Source organism: Macrobrachium rosenbergii, chromosome 43, assembly GCF_040412425.1.
Source record: "Macrobrachium rosenbergii isolate ZJJX-2024 chromosome 43, ASM4041242v1, whole genome shotgun sequence".
NCBI lineage: Eukaryota > Metazoa > Arthropoda > Malacostraca > Decapoda > Palaemonidae > Macrobrachium > Macrobrachium rosenbergii.
The window spans coordinates 14,377,874-14,392,286 of record NC_089783.1 but is presented as its reverse complement, the minus strand read 5'-3'; the positions used below and the strand labels follow the sequence as shown (position 1 = coordinate 14,392,286).

The window sequence follows — 14,413 nt, the reverse complement described above, 5'->3', positions numbered from 1 at the left end:
TTATATATATATATATATATGAACACAATAAAATCTAATTTTAGAAGATTTTCTAACGTATATCCTGACATACCCTTTATTTGTATTGACTCAAGTTATGAATTTTTGTAAGGTTAATCATTTTTGAAATAGTGGTACATGAATTATATATATATATGTATATATACATATATATATATATATATATATATATATATATATATATATATACATATATACATAATTCGTGGGCCACTATTTAAAAAAATAAATAACCTTACAAAAATTCATAACTTGAGAGTCAGCACAAATAAAGGGTATGTCGGATATACGTTAGAAAATCTTCTAAAAATGAGATTCTATTGTGTTCTTACAAGTCATTGTTCTGTTTTATTGAAGCCATCAGGACAAAAGCTGATAAAAAGGAGAGAGAAGGAGTGACAGAAAGGTAGGCTGAGACAAAGAGAGACAGAGAGAAAGAGAGAGAGAGAGAGACTTACCATGCATTATCATAACTCGTTTGCATTAAGCGCGCAAGAATAGGTCCGTTTGCAACGCTCCGAGAATCCGTGATGTTCCCAGGCAGAGGAAAGCCGGGGGCGGGGGTTTGTCGAGGTGAATCCTGGGAGGGAGAGAGAGAGAGAGAGAGAGAGAGAGAGAGAGAGAGAGAGAGAGAGAGAGAGGGAGGGCCTGAGTCCGGCCGTAATGGAAAGCATCCTCTTCACTCACTTGTGGGTTTTTCCCAACCCGGATCTCACCTGGTCTTCTTCTTCCTTTGAAAAGTCGTAGGATTTATGATTTTATACTGTAGTGTTCAGGGAGGGAGTGTTGACTCTCGGTAATCTCGGCCTCTACTTGCACGAACTGTTGCTTTTGTTGGTGGCCAATAAAAATCTGGATGAGTCTATGTAATCGTTTAGTTATCTTGCAGTTAATAGTTTGGTTTCTTTCTTCCAGTTATTCCATTTGAAACAAAACCACTTCCCATCATATTTTTCGAATGTAGAGACCATTTTTCTTTAACAACAATATTAAGTTAATATATACTGACGAAAGAAAAGCCATGAGGTTTATGGATATGAATCTTTCCATGATCGCAGGAACCTTCGTCTTCAGTTGACACCTCCTAGATATAACGGATATATTAAGACACTGGTCACGTTGATAGAACAGACCCTTTGTTTTATACAAGAATTCTTATGCTGATACGGTTAAGCCTATTTCTTGTTAGTGATTTGTTTTTCTTGACATTATTTTAAAAACAAGAGGTCTAGATTTTCTATAATTACGCTAAATATTTAAACTTTCGCTGAAAATTCGCAAAAATAAGCAGAGCAATTTGTTTCTCAATGAATTTTGTGATATAATAAAGTTGTGCATATGATATTAGCTTAATAACGTAAAATGCCTGAGAGTCCTTCGCGCAGCGAAAAGTACTGATTTATTTTTTTTTTTTTACCATGCTTCTGAATTAACTTCAAATTGCTGGATACAGACAAGTGTGGTCATTCTTTTGTCATACAAATTTGTTCCATCAATCAAGGAAACAGTCTACGTCTTCTGTACCACGTTTTAAAGTTGTTATTATCAGTCAAGATTTAATTTAGTTATTGTGAATTTCTTTACAGATTGGAATATGGCATTATCAGTCTATAAAAAAGTCTGAAATTTTTAGAATACTTGAAACTAATCGTGTGTAAAATTATCGAGTCACATGCCGAAGAGCTAAAAAGTATTTTTTATTAGTTCAACAAATCCTCTTATAATGAAAGATGAAAGTTCAAAACGACGTAAACCATCCCAGAACTGTATTTGGGGGTGCTTTACATAACCAGCTTCTTGCACAGACCATTCCATTTCACAACCAGAAACTCAAAGAGTATTCCTGCATTCCAACACTGAGGTTCTCTGTGGGAGAACGGTACCGAGTTTCGGGAAAGTAAGGAAATCGATAGGCCTACCTGGTATTTTCGTAACTAAGAACTCAGCTTTAAGTTCTAAAGACGATTTTCTGAACAGATGGTAACTACAATCTGTATATGAAGATAAATATTTATAACAATCATAATTATACAGTAAAGCTTTAATCCAAAAATAAACTGGTGATAAATCTTCGATCTCATACAAAAGTTACGGACTGCTCTTCAAAGGTGAATTCTAGTCTCATCCAGGAAAAGTGGCTATAAACAGAAAAACTCTAAAGAAACTAAAGCTATGATATTCCTGATCCTGTTCCTGCTTAGGATAATTATATCGAAGAACCTGTATTTTATTCTCGTGGTTCACGTGACCTTGAATTGATAATTCGTCTTGTTACCTTGCCAAGGATATCATGCAACGATATCAATCAATAGTAGTACTATCACAAAACCTGTGATTACTGGAGGGTACGTAAAATTACTCATATATATATATATATATATATATATATATATATATATATATATATATATATATATATATATATATTATTAGTCGTTTTACATACCTTCAAGTAATCATAGGTTTGGTGATAGTACTATTATTGATTGACAATAGTTGCATGAAATCTTAACAAAATAACTAGACGAATTAGTAATTCGCTATGCATACACATGCATACATACACACATTATATATATATATATATATATATATATATATATTTATGTATATATATATATATGTGTGTGTGTGTATGTATGTATATCCTAGATTACCCGTGACCCAATCCCGTGACCCATTGGGTCACTTTTTTATTTACTACATTTTTATCAAAAGGTCCATACCCATGCCCAAACCCATAGCCATACTGATACCATACCTATACCCATACCCATACTTATACCCATATCCATTCCATATCCATACCTATATCCATACCCATACCATACCCATACTCATACCCATATCTGTACCATACCCATACCCATATCTGTACCATACCCATATCCATACCATACCATACCCATATCCATACCATACCCATGTCCATTCCATACCCATACCCAAACTCTTATCTGTACCATACCCATACCAGTTCCCATATCCATACCATACCCATACCAGTACCCATACCCATACCCATACCCATACCCATACCACACCCATACCCATAGTCATACACATACCCATATCCTTACCATACCATTCTCATACCCATATCCGTCCGACACCCATACCCAAATCCGTACCATACCCACAGCTAAATTAACCCTACTAATAACAGTCAGCAAAAGTCTACGTGCAGCACCAGCCCCGTTTACCTTCCTGTGTGTAAACAAACAAACAAACAAACGATTCAGAGTTTTAGTGTCTTATAGATATATAGAAATATACATTATATATATATACTATATATATATATATTTATATATATAGATATATATATATATATATATATATATATATATATATATATATTATATATATATATGGGTTTGACACATACACCAGAACTATTTCTTATATTCACATTTATTAAGCAACAAATTTCGTATTTTTCGGTGGCCGTAGTCACTGTATTTTCGTTGTTTCCCCACCAGATGGCAGATCGAATCCCAATGGTGATGAAGCACTTATCTTTTATAATTCCCAGAGTGTAGTGAATTGGATATTGAATGAAATTTGTGGCTTAATATTAGCAAATACTATATATATACATATATATTTATATTATATAATATATATATATATATATATATATATATATATATATATATATATATATATATATATATATATTCATCACAAAGGGAAAAGGACGCACACAGATGTACCAGGGTCATTAAAAAAATTCTTTTTAAAATTGTAAAACCAAAATTTTAAAAATCAGAATTATTTTGAGAGTTAGACAAAAGAAAAATGCATATTCAAAATTAACAGAATATGCAGTAAAATAAAAATGGCAGTAAACAGAGCAACGGCTCAAAAGATTAAAGACCGACCAAGATGAGGGACGCCTGAAACTTAAAGCAAACAAAAATGAAAGCAACACAAGTCGGGGCAAATACAGAGGAGAGGAGGACGTCTGTGAGTTTATCGACGAAACAAGTTGTTTTATAAAAGTGATTTCAGAATAGGAAGGCCTTCAGGGTCCGTGGTTTGGCTTATCATGCAGAATTCTTTGTTGTCAATATATGCTTTACAAGTTTTCGAGCGATTGCTGATATTCGAATGTTCTGATTTGAAATTCTGCCACCAGTACGAAAAGTTACTTCACGATGAGAATCGATACACACCTAAAGTAGCCTGCTGGTGGATCCCACATAGGTCCCTGTTTAACACTCGGGGCAAGTATACTTACACACACGTGCCACAAACCCTACCCGTTGGCTGATCTGTTGCCTGTAGACATTGAACATACGCATAATTATATCCATTACAGAGTGAGTTTTTAACCATATCAACATATTCAAGTGTCTAGTCTTGCACTGAACCGGAGAGTGGTGAACAAGCAATCAGTGACAGCCTCTCTATGTTCTCTGAGAGCAGTATCCCATCTCTCAGATAGTGGCGGGACGAGGAGATTCCTTAGTACAGTACTTCAGACACAGATAACACTTGTCAGCACTTTTTCTTTTTTTATTTCATTTCTTGGCTATGACTGAAAACTTAGGTATTTTTTGATGTTTCAGTCATAATTGAACAAAAACAAACTATTACCGTATAGACTATTGTTTATAAAAAAGTAAGAATACAGACACCAGTGTTCAGACATGAACACAGAAAATTGCTCGAAATTTAACCCTGAATCACACGTAAAGGATGAGAAAATGACGCGAAATCTGTATTACATCGGCTTTAAATATTCGCACATTATATAAGAAGATAGTAATTAGAGTTTGTTTTTTTGCTACATGACTTAGCCTTTTTTTTGTGGTGGGGCGCGGGGTGGGTGTTGGAAAAAACCATTGATAAAAGTAGTATTATTATTCTTACATCATGTCTTAAACCCTATAAGCTTACCAAAGAGTTTATGATAATGTTTCAAAGTTTGCATTTCAGTGCATCATACTTTAGCTTATGTGCTTACACTACTCATACCTTCGTATGTTGCACATGAATATATATATATATATATATATATATATATATATATATATATATATATATATATATATATATTATATATATATATATATATATATATATATATAAATGAAAAACATATATTATTAATCTTATAATGATATGCTTATAGATAAAAAAACAAATGTTGCTCCACATCGTAGGCTTACTTACTTTACATCATTCATGTTACACATAAAGGAAATTCTGATGGAAACAAATAGAAAAAAACGCAAATTTAAATCGTTTACTTACCAAATCTTTTTTTTTTTTTCTTAAATGAACCACTAGAAAATCAGTTGTTGGGTTGTAAGGACTATGAAGAGAATAAAATAAATCGTAACCGACACAAACGAGGTCGGTCAATATATCGCTAAAGGTAAAATTTAATTTTATTTTTTCTAACCTTTCACATTTTATGGTTATGGGCGTTGACTGTATGCGTGTGTGTGTGTGAGAGAGAGACTAAGAGATAAGGGCTTATGTAGCGTGTCGTAGGGCGTATGATGTCATGTGCAATATTGGACTAAATTGCCCTACTTCCTGCCTTATAAGTTATGTAGACTTTGGGCAGGTCTTTGCATAAAACGAGTTCTTCCAAAAGACAGAAGAACCGCTATGAAAACAATTCAAAACTTTTGAATTGTTTTCATAACGGACTTATAAGCCAGGAAGTAGGGCAATTTAGTTCAATATTGTACATGACATCATACGTCCTATGACATGCTACTCAAGTCCTTATCTCTCTCTCTCTCTCTCTCTCTCTCTCTCTCTCTCTCTCTCTCACACACACACACACACACACACATTCAGCGCACATAACCATAAAATACATGCAAAGAATTATTATCACTGTATGTTGAGATATCCAGCCTTATAATTGCTATAACACTGAAAGTAACGGATGAGCCCGACATATTTCCTATGACAAATAAATGAAAGGATAATAGCCATTGAAAAGTAAGGTATAGGTCGTTTACACTTGCTTAATTACTTAGTAAATAATTCTCTATTTTTCTGTGAAATTTAAAGCATAAGCAAAACTAATTTAGCTCTTTAAATTGTCTATGGTTAAATATTCATCCAATATTTGTAGCCTAAATTTCATAAAACATTAAACTATGATAAACGGATTTTTGTACTAATGCTAAAAAAAAAATGAGCTTATTTCCTTTACAGAAAAGCGAGGAAGCAAACAGACGCTTTGAGTTTAAAGAAACTGGAAAATCAAGTTTATTCTGTTCGGAAGTTTAGGTCGTAAAGTGAAAAGATGTGACATTTACCCATTGGTAAGCCAGATAACTGACGTTATAGTCTAGCTGGTAGTGTAAGCAGGAGAACTGCCACGAATACAGTACACTGCATGGGTCAGGTTAAAAGAAAAATGTCTTAGCCACTTGAAATTCTTAGGGCCGGCTATTTTTCAAGATGGCAGCCATGTGGCATGTAAACTAATTGATTGGTTCGATTAATATTTTTTACCCATTATTTATGTTTTGGCCATGATGAAAATAGGTATGTCAAAAGAATCTTAAAGTTCCAAGAAGGCGTCCGTTTCCCAATATGGCGGGCATATCAGTTTAAATGTCTACTTTTTTGCTAGGAAGTCTACGACAGAAAATATTTATGTCTATTTCATTTATGCCAAAAGTACCAAATTAGATTAAATGCTGGCAACATAATGTCTGAAACATCGATCGTATTGTCCATCTGACAGGTAGGTGTTATGGTAATTGGTAATTTATTCAGGCAGTCAGTCACAGCCTTTGGATGGATGAACTAGATTCACATTGGTCCTGGCTACTCTCCCAAATTCTTAATTCTCCCTTAGACTTCTGAGAGCCACAAGTGTTCAGTAAGATTGGCAAATCAGTTATTTCACAGCGTAAGTCAGAAAGGGCAACATATTGAACATCGCTGAGTGTGTGATGAAGTACATTTAAGTATAATGTTATTGTGCTCCAAGCATTGCATCGTGCTCTTAGAAATTTAGACTCGAGAAAGTGACAAAACCAGAACGGGATTAAGCTATGGAGTGAATCACAAGAGAGAGAATAATTGCCCTACATGGGCGCATTGGTGATATCAACTTTTGCCATACTCAAATTGGGTTTTAGGTCAGATAATAGAAGATTAGTATTCCAGATGCTAGCTGGCTACAGCTGGCTGACTGGAGAACCGAGACGGTATTAAAGGTGTCCATTATTTTCTGGATGGTATACATAATGCACAAGATTCAAATGGCATTGCAGGAGCACCTGGGATAAGCATAGGAATTAGGTATGATCCTAGTTTTACACCCTTTACGACCTAAGTGCTTGAAAAAGATAATAAAAGGACAATATTAGATCTTCAAACTTTTAATATCTACAAAAATGGTTGCGAAAGTCTACCAGAGTTGGAAATCTATTTAGGGGCAAATCCTGCCTTTACCGGGAAGACAAAGAAAATCCCTTTCCTGATGTGCCCTTTTTAACTAAGGCAGTGCCCATTTTCCAAATGGTGGAAATGTTGGAAATTTAAATACATTTGCTGAACACGTTTGGTTTCAGTGTGGTCTAAACCATAATGAATAGGGTAGAAACTTTTTTTAAGCGGACAATTAAGCCATTTTCGATGACTAAACGCCAGTTCTACGAAACGAACGGAGACCGTCTTTAAAGTTAGCTACCATGCTGAAATTTCAGGAGACTAACGCATTTTAGTTTTACAATGATCCATAGTGGTCATTCATTCCAACTTTCATTTTCGTATCGCCATCTTACTAGTTCTGCGTAAATATCTTTTTTAACTATTCCACCGCAGCCAACACGAGAGCCGTCACTTATCCTCAGTACCCGTAAAATGAGCAGCCTTCGCTGGCTGTATGTATGTACAGTAATCTTTGAGTTTCATAATTCATTCATATCACGTATCTTTCGCGGTAGCGACGACATCCATCACGAGCAAGTAGATTTTTGCGCAGCTGCAAGGTACCTGTTGTTCATAAAATCGAACACAACGCGAAAACCAAGGCTTTAGAGGCAGAAAAGGCTGTGGACGACATTCTTATTTTGTTTTGTCTGGGTTTTGCTGTGTGGAGTTTCTTTACTTATTTGAATACTATCCGCTTATGTTTGATTTGACAGTTCTTGTAGAAAGGAAATAGGTGACGAATATGGGGTAGGATTTACCACTGATCAAAGTCGCTTTGTTTACGGTGCATATACAGGATTTCCCTTCGCATCAAGTAAAATGATGAAAATAATAATTTAATTTCCAATTTATCCCTCGTCACCTGACATTTCAATATAATCACCCGGAGCAAATTTTAACGATGACATTGCATTTACACCCAAGATGTTATCCGGGTGCACGAGTCTAACTATGGCCGTTTACATTGAATATACTGTCCTCCGTTTCTGATGTTATATTAGGTGGTAATTTCAACAGGAAAATGACAAATGAGATAAATACTGACTTCAAACGTAAACGCCTTTAATGGTAATGCATCCTGTGCATGAGATTAAAGCATTAAAAAAATTTCGGGACCACTGCGGGACTACTCGCCAAACATGCCAATGAAAATACACGTCTCTTGTTTAACAACATCTCAGGAAAGTGGGAAAACTGAAACTCGGCAACAAAAGGTTTTATTTTTAGTGAAACCGGATGTGTGTGTGGTCCTCGGAGAGCTGGGCGATACAAGCCTAATGATTTTGGCATCTTATGTACCTCCATTTCGAGATGCCCAGATCGTGGTGATTCCTTAAGACAGGAATTTCTCTCTCTCTCTCTCTCTCTCTCTCTCTCTCTCTCTCTCTCTCTCTCTCTCTCTCTCTCTCTCTCCCTTATCAGCTTGAACACAAAATCTACTCCATTCTTCTCTCAGTTTCTTACCTTTGAAATTTTTCTAGTTTTTCAGAAATATCTTTGTTCTCCGACCCTGTCTTGTAACATTTATTCGATTTCTAAATCCTTTTTTCTTTCCATATTTCGCTTGAGTCATAAATCTCATTTTTCATAATTCAGTTTTTCTTTTCTCTTGCTTTCCAACTTCTGTCTTGTTTTCTTGTATCTCCACATTGCCAGACTGGTGTAATGTAACATCGTGAGTTAGCTGCCCTTCATGTACTTTCATAGAGCTGACTATTTCTCTCATGATAAAGATTCAATCATTTGTAGAAAACAGCTGCGAAATTTTCATGAAATATCAAAACGTCAGTAAAGCCAATGTACTGGTACATCATAAATGATAATTCTTCAGCATATAGAGCGGCGAAACGAACACCAAGTAAAATAGAATAAAACAGAAAAACCGCCGAAAAGAATGAGAGAAATGTTAACTGACATCGTAAACGTACAGTTTTGGGCGTATCAGAAATGTGAAGCGAGGCGGCTAAAGGGGAGACCGAAGTCAGCGGTAATTCTGCCACGGGTGTTGAGATGAAATTAAACCCAACCCAAATGTTACGTGTTCCTAGTCATTCCCATTGTTCCTTTGCCATTTTGTTCCCCCGCCCCCTTTGGATTTTGGCGTAGGTGCGTGCGGGCTGTGGGTCAAGGCGATTCAAAATTACCTCATACTTAAACCGGCTTGACTTGCCTGACATCGTCATTTGGAAACAACCCACGCACTCAGATAACCAGACGACAGACAAGACAATTTACGATTGTCTATTTTTACCCTTTATATATATATATATATATATATATATATATATATATATATATATATATATATATATATATATATATATATATATATATATATATATATATATGTGTGTGTGTGTGTGTATTTGTACATACATATATATTATACAAAAATGATTGTGTATATACAGGATAAGAGACAGAGAGAGGAAACTTTACTGTTCTATTGAGTTACTGATTTTTAAATCACTACAGTGTATTCATTCTATATTTTCATTCGTACGATATTTTTCACCTGCCGTATTTTCTTAAATAATTTGTTGAGATAACGTATATGTCAACAGACATGACCTTCCATGCCTGATATTTTCAAATATTTTCCATCCTAGTTTGCTTTTATGAATTAATATATATATAATATATATATATATATATATATATATATATAAATATATATATATATATATATATATATATATATATATATATATATATATATATATATATATATATATATATATATATATATAAATGACTTTTTTATCACATCACCGTGATTCATATACAATCAGTAAGCTACAAACGTCCTTTAATATCCAATTCGCTCTACCTCGGAAATAATATATTTTCATATGTTACCGAAGGGGAATTTTTAGTTGGTAATAAGTTCGTCGTCCCGTGGGCTCGAACCAGCGAAGGACAAGAACTCAGGACTACAGTGGACGCATTAACCCATGCTGAGACGAACTTATTATCAACTAAAAATTCCCTTCGGTAACATATATGAAAATATATTATTTCGAGGTAGAGCGAATTGATATTAAAGGACGTTTAGAAGCATTGATTATATATATATATATATATATATATATATATATATATATATATATATATATATATATATATATATATATATATATATATATATATATATATATAATTTCTAAGGAAATTATGTATTATATGGATCTGGTTAGAAGAATCTTAATAGGATTGTGTATTACCAAAAAATTGATGAATTAAAATATCAAGCTGGGTTTGTAAAAAGTAGGTGAAATATTGATGAAGAGTATTTTGAACAGGTGGGGTATTAGGTATTATCAGTGCTTGACAATTGTATGTAATATTTATTGTACTACGGGCTGAAATTATTATTATTATTGTTATTATTATTATTATTATTATTATTATTATTATTATTATTATTATTATTATTATTATTATTATTATTATTATTCCAAGTGTTTTAAGTGACATTAATACCCAAGTAACAAAAATGAAGACATCTAAAAGATAGGTCGTATTTATCCTAAGATAAAGTGTAATTCTTCCCCTATGCTAAAAATTATGGTAACATTCTTATTTACCACTCAAAGTTGAATTTAACTCATCCAGTCATTTGGTCATAGGTGATTTACTTAAAGGTAGACACTTATTTATATTAAAAACAAGGCTACCTATTTGCATTCAGTCATTAAGAATCAGCAAAATAGGTAAGAATGTGTTCCACACCTATTTCTTCTTATCATGCTGCGAGATCACATATTTTTGATAAATACAGCACTTTTTTTTTTATAAAGGTAAGCACAGCAATATCCCTTAGCCTTGTATGAAATGGACTTTTAGGGGACTAGGAAACCTTTGGCTGTATTTTCGCCACAAATTACAGTCTTCTTTATAATCACACTTCTAATCCAAGCATACTTTTTCTTCCCCTTCCCACCCAACTTCCAAAACAGTCTTTATTCTTTTTCAGCTGGCAACTGGTTCCTTTCTACCCCTAGTGAGCCAAAGCATGTTCTGAATTTATGTGTGTAATGGGCGTAAATGTAACCGTCGATTTCTCAAATCTCGTACCTATTAAAAGGGATGTTAGAAAAATACACTCGCTTTGACGTAACCGGAAAATACTTTGAAAGCAAGTAAATCGCGAAACTGACTTCTGATAGCATGTGCAGAGTCGCTATAAGTGGGCTAAAACTGACCCACAAGACGAAAATTCTTTGTGAGAAAGTTCAGTGCGTGTCATATATAAATAGTTTCAAAATTTGATTTCTTGAAACTTAAGAAGTTGTTAAAAGATCTACGAGAGCTACTCAAATCTACTAGATTTATTGTGATCGGATAATGTATTCTTATAAAGCATTATTTAAGAGGAAACTCACACGAATTGATGCCTTCTGTGAAAAATCTCACCAGACCGAAGACACAGTAATTGTTTTCCACGTATTTTCATACTCTGGAGATGTGTTTCGGATAGTTATTTCATGATCAAAATATCAATAACGTAACCAATAAAACTTCGTGTCATAATTGAACAGTGACTGTGAATTCAGTCAAGCCTTTTCTCTCTAACATCCCAGGGCAAAGTCTCGCAGAAGTAAGTTTACGAAACATTAAATCATTCATTTATTAATTTTATTATTTATCATCAAATTGATTTTGCAAGTGCCAAAGGAAATTTGAAACTTGCCGGACTGATACTTTCCCTGTATTTTTTCTTGTAAATTTCTATAACACATAATGGATACGTCTACGGAGAGCCAAATAAAGATATCATGTTTATGTTAGTTTATTTTTAAGTCAACCAGAACACGTGTACATAACTTTATGAACTTGCATTATACGATACCCTTTGTTACTTGAAGTCAAATGAATATTTTGATAAATTCAAATGATCTAAGTGCTGTGAAAGTGAGTTTTTTTTCAATAGATTGTTATGGAGAGAAGATATTTTGTCCATTTTACACAAACACGAAGTTTCTTTCAGTAATGTGTCCGCAAGGTAAACCGTGGTATGTTCACACACGCACATATACACATACATATATATACATATATATATATATATATATATATATATATATATATATATACATATATATATATATATATATATATATATATATATATATATATATATAGAAATAATCAACACACAATCACGTGTGGAACAGAAATAAATTTCTTACATCAGGATCAACCCAGGTCTTTCAATTGAAAGGCAAGGGCGCTGCCCACTAGGCCATACAAGTCTAAAAAACCAGGTCTTTCAATTTGAAGGCTAGGGCGCTGCCCACTAGGCCATACAAGGCTCAGGTTCCAACTTCTTTTAGACTTGTATGACCTAGTGGGCAGCAGCCCTTGCCTTTTCAATTGAAAGACCTGGTTCTGATCCTGATGTGAGCCAGAAATTTATATATATATATATATATATATATATATATATATATATATATATATATATATATATATATATATATATATATATATATATATATATATAAAATCTTCACGTATATTTACAACTGCAGTTATTTAAAAGCGTGTGAATAAGACCTTCATTTCTAACCGAAAAATACCTTTGAATATCAGGGAATTTATTAATGTAGCACAAATCTTTGCACTGACCCTGAGAAAAAGGCCTTGACTCTGAAGACCTCTTCGTCACAGAGCTACAGCCGAGCGATTGTGAGGCGCAGCCCAGACACTATCCAAAGAATAGCCTACGTACCCTTTGGACATTAAGCCCAGAGAGGAGGATGCTTAATCACCAGAATTTCGAAACTGGCTCTCACAGCTTTTCCGACGTCCGGTATAAACCGGGAAAAACGTTTCCTGGTTGAAATGGATGTATTGTGTTCGTAATGCTGCCTTCGTTTGTAGTTCTTTTCTTCAGATTTATTGTGCCTTTTTTTTTCTTTGATGATTTCAGACCCAAACCATTACTCTATGAGACATTCGTTAAACGGTTGATGAATATTTTCCATCAATTATACGACACGAAGCAAAACTTAATTCCTTTACAGCAGCCTAAAATGAGTTTACAACACCGCTCTTCTGATTATCTTTCAAGCGCTCATGACTGACAAATGATTGAAGAAACTCAGCAACTTCCTGGGCGGCGACTTTTGTTTTTCATTGCCTTCAGGATTTTACTCAGTCCTTCAGGCTGTTGTGTCGTTAATGAAAATCTTATAAGGTAACGCGAGAGTTTCAGATGGTTTTCAAAAAATTAAACAAGAGAAAATTAAGCAAAATCACCTCGCCCATTAAAAAATGGACAGAAAAACAGTTAAAATGGTGGAATGGGCACGACAAAACAACAAACCTTATAGATAAAGAAACGGTAAACAGTGCCCAACAAGAAGGAAAACTATATCTTTCTTAGATGAGGAACATTGCGTTATTATCCTCGAATGGACTGTAATACTGGGCTGCAGATTTTAAACGGTTCCCAGTGAGATTCTGAGGACTGTATATATTAACAGCTTGAGGGCTTATAACCTAGCAGAACTTTGCTTCAGAAAGTCACAGGTGTACGGCCTACCACTAAGCCACAGATTTCGCCAGCGTAAAAAAAAAAAATACGAATCCTTTGAAAGCCGTGACAGGATCATTAAGGATATGAGTTGATCATCGTCATTGCTTCTTGCTGGTTTTTCCGACTTCGATCCGTGAGAACGGGATGCCAAGGGTTACCGAGATCACAAGAGGGTTCCAAACAGTCTCGTTTAGTTTTGTTTACAATTTTCAGTGCAAGAGATGAGCTTTTGAGGAATCAAAGAAAATGAAAAGAATGAAAAATTTAATCGTGTTCTCTTCCATCTGGCGTAGAAGGCATAGTTTCTTACACAGGCAATTATAAAGATATAAATGTCTGAAAATCTTTGTTCCTCAGATTCTAGTTGTCAAGAGCTGGCCGACCCACTCGTGCTCACACAAACACACACACACACATATATATATG

The 14,413-nt window shown here is 34.2% G+C and overlaps 1 protein-coding gene across 1 annotated transcript in view; it reads left to right on the top strand.

Annotated features, from left to right (window-relative positions):
- The window catches only part of LOC136828583 (cotranscriptional regulator ARB2A), a 323,128-nt gene that overhangs the window by 13,887 nt on the left and 294,828 nt on the right, over positions 1–14,413 (top strand). The gene's annotated exons all lie outside the window — the stretch shown is intronic.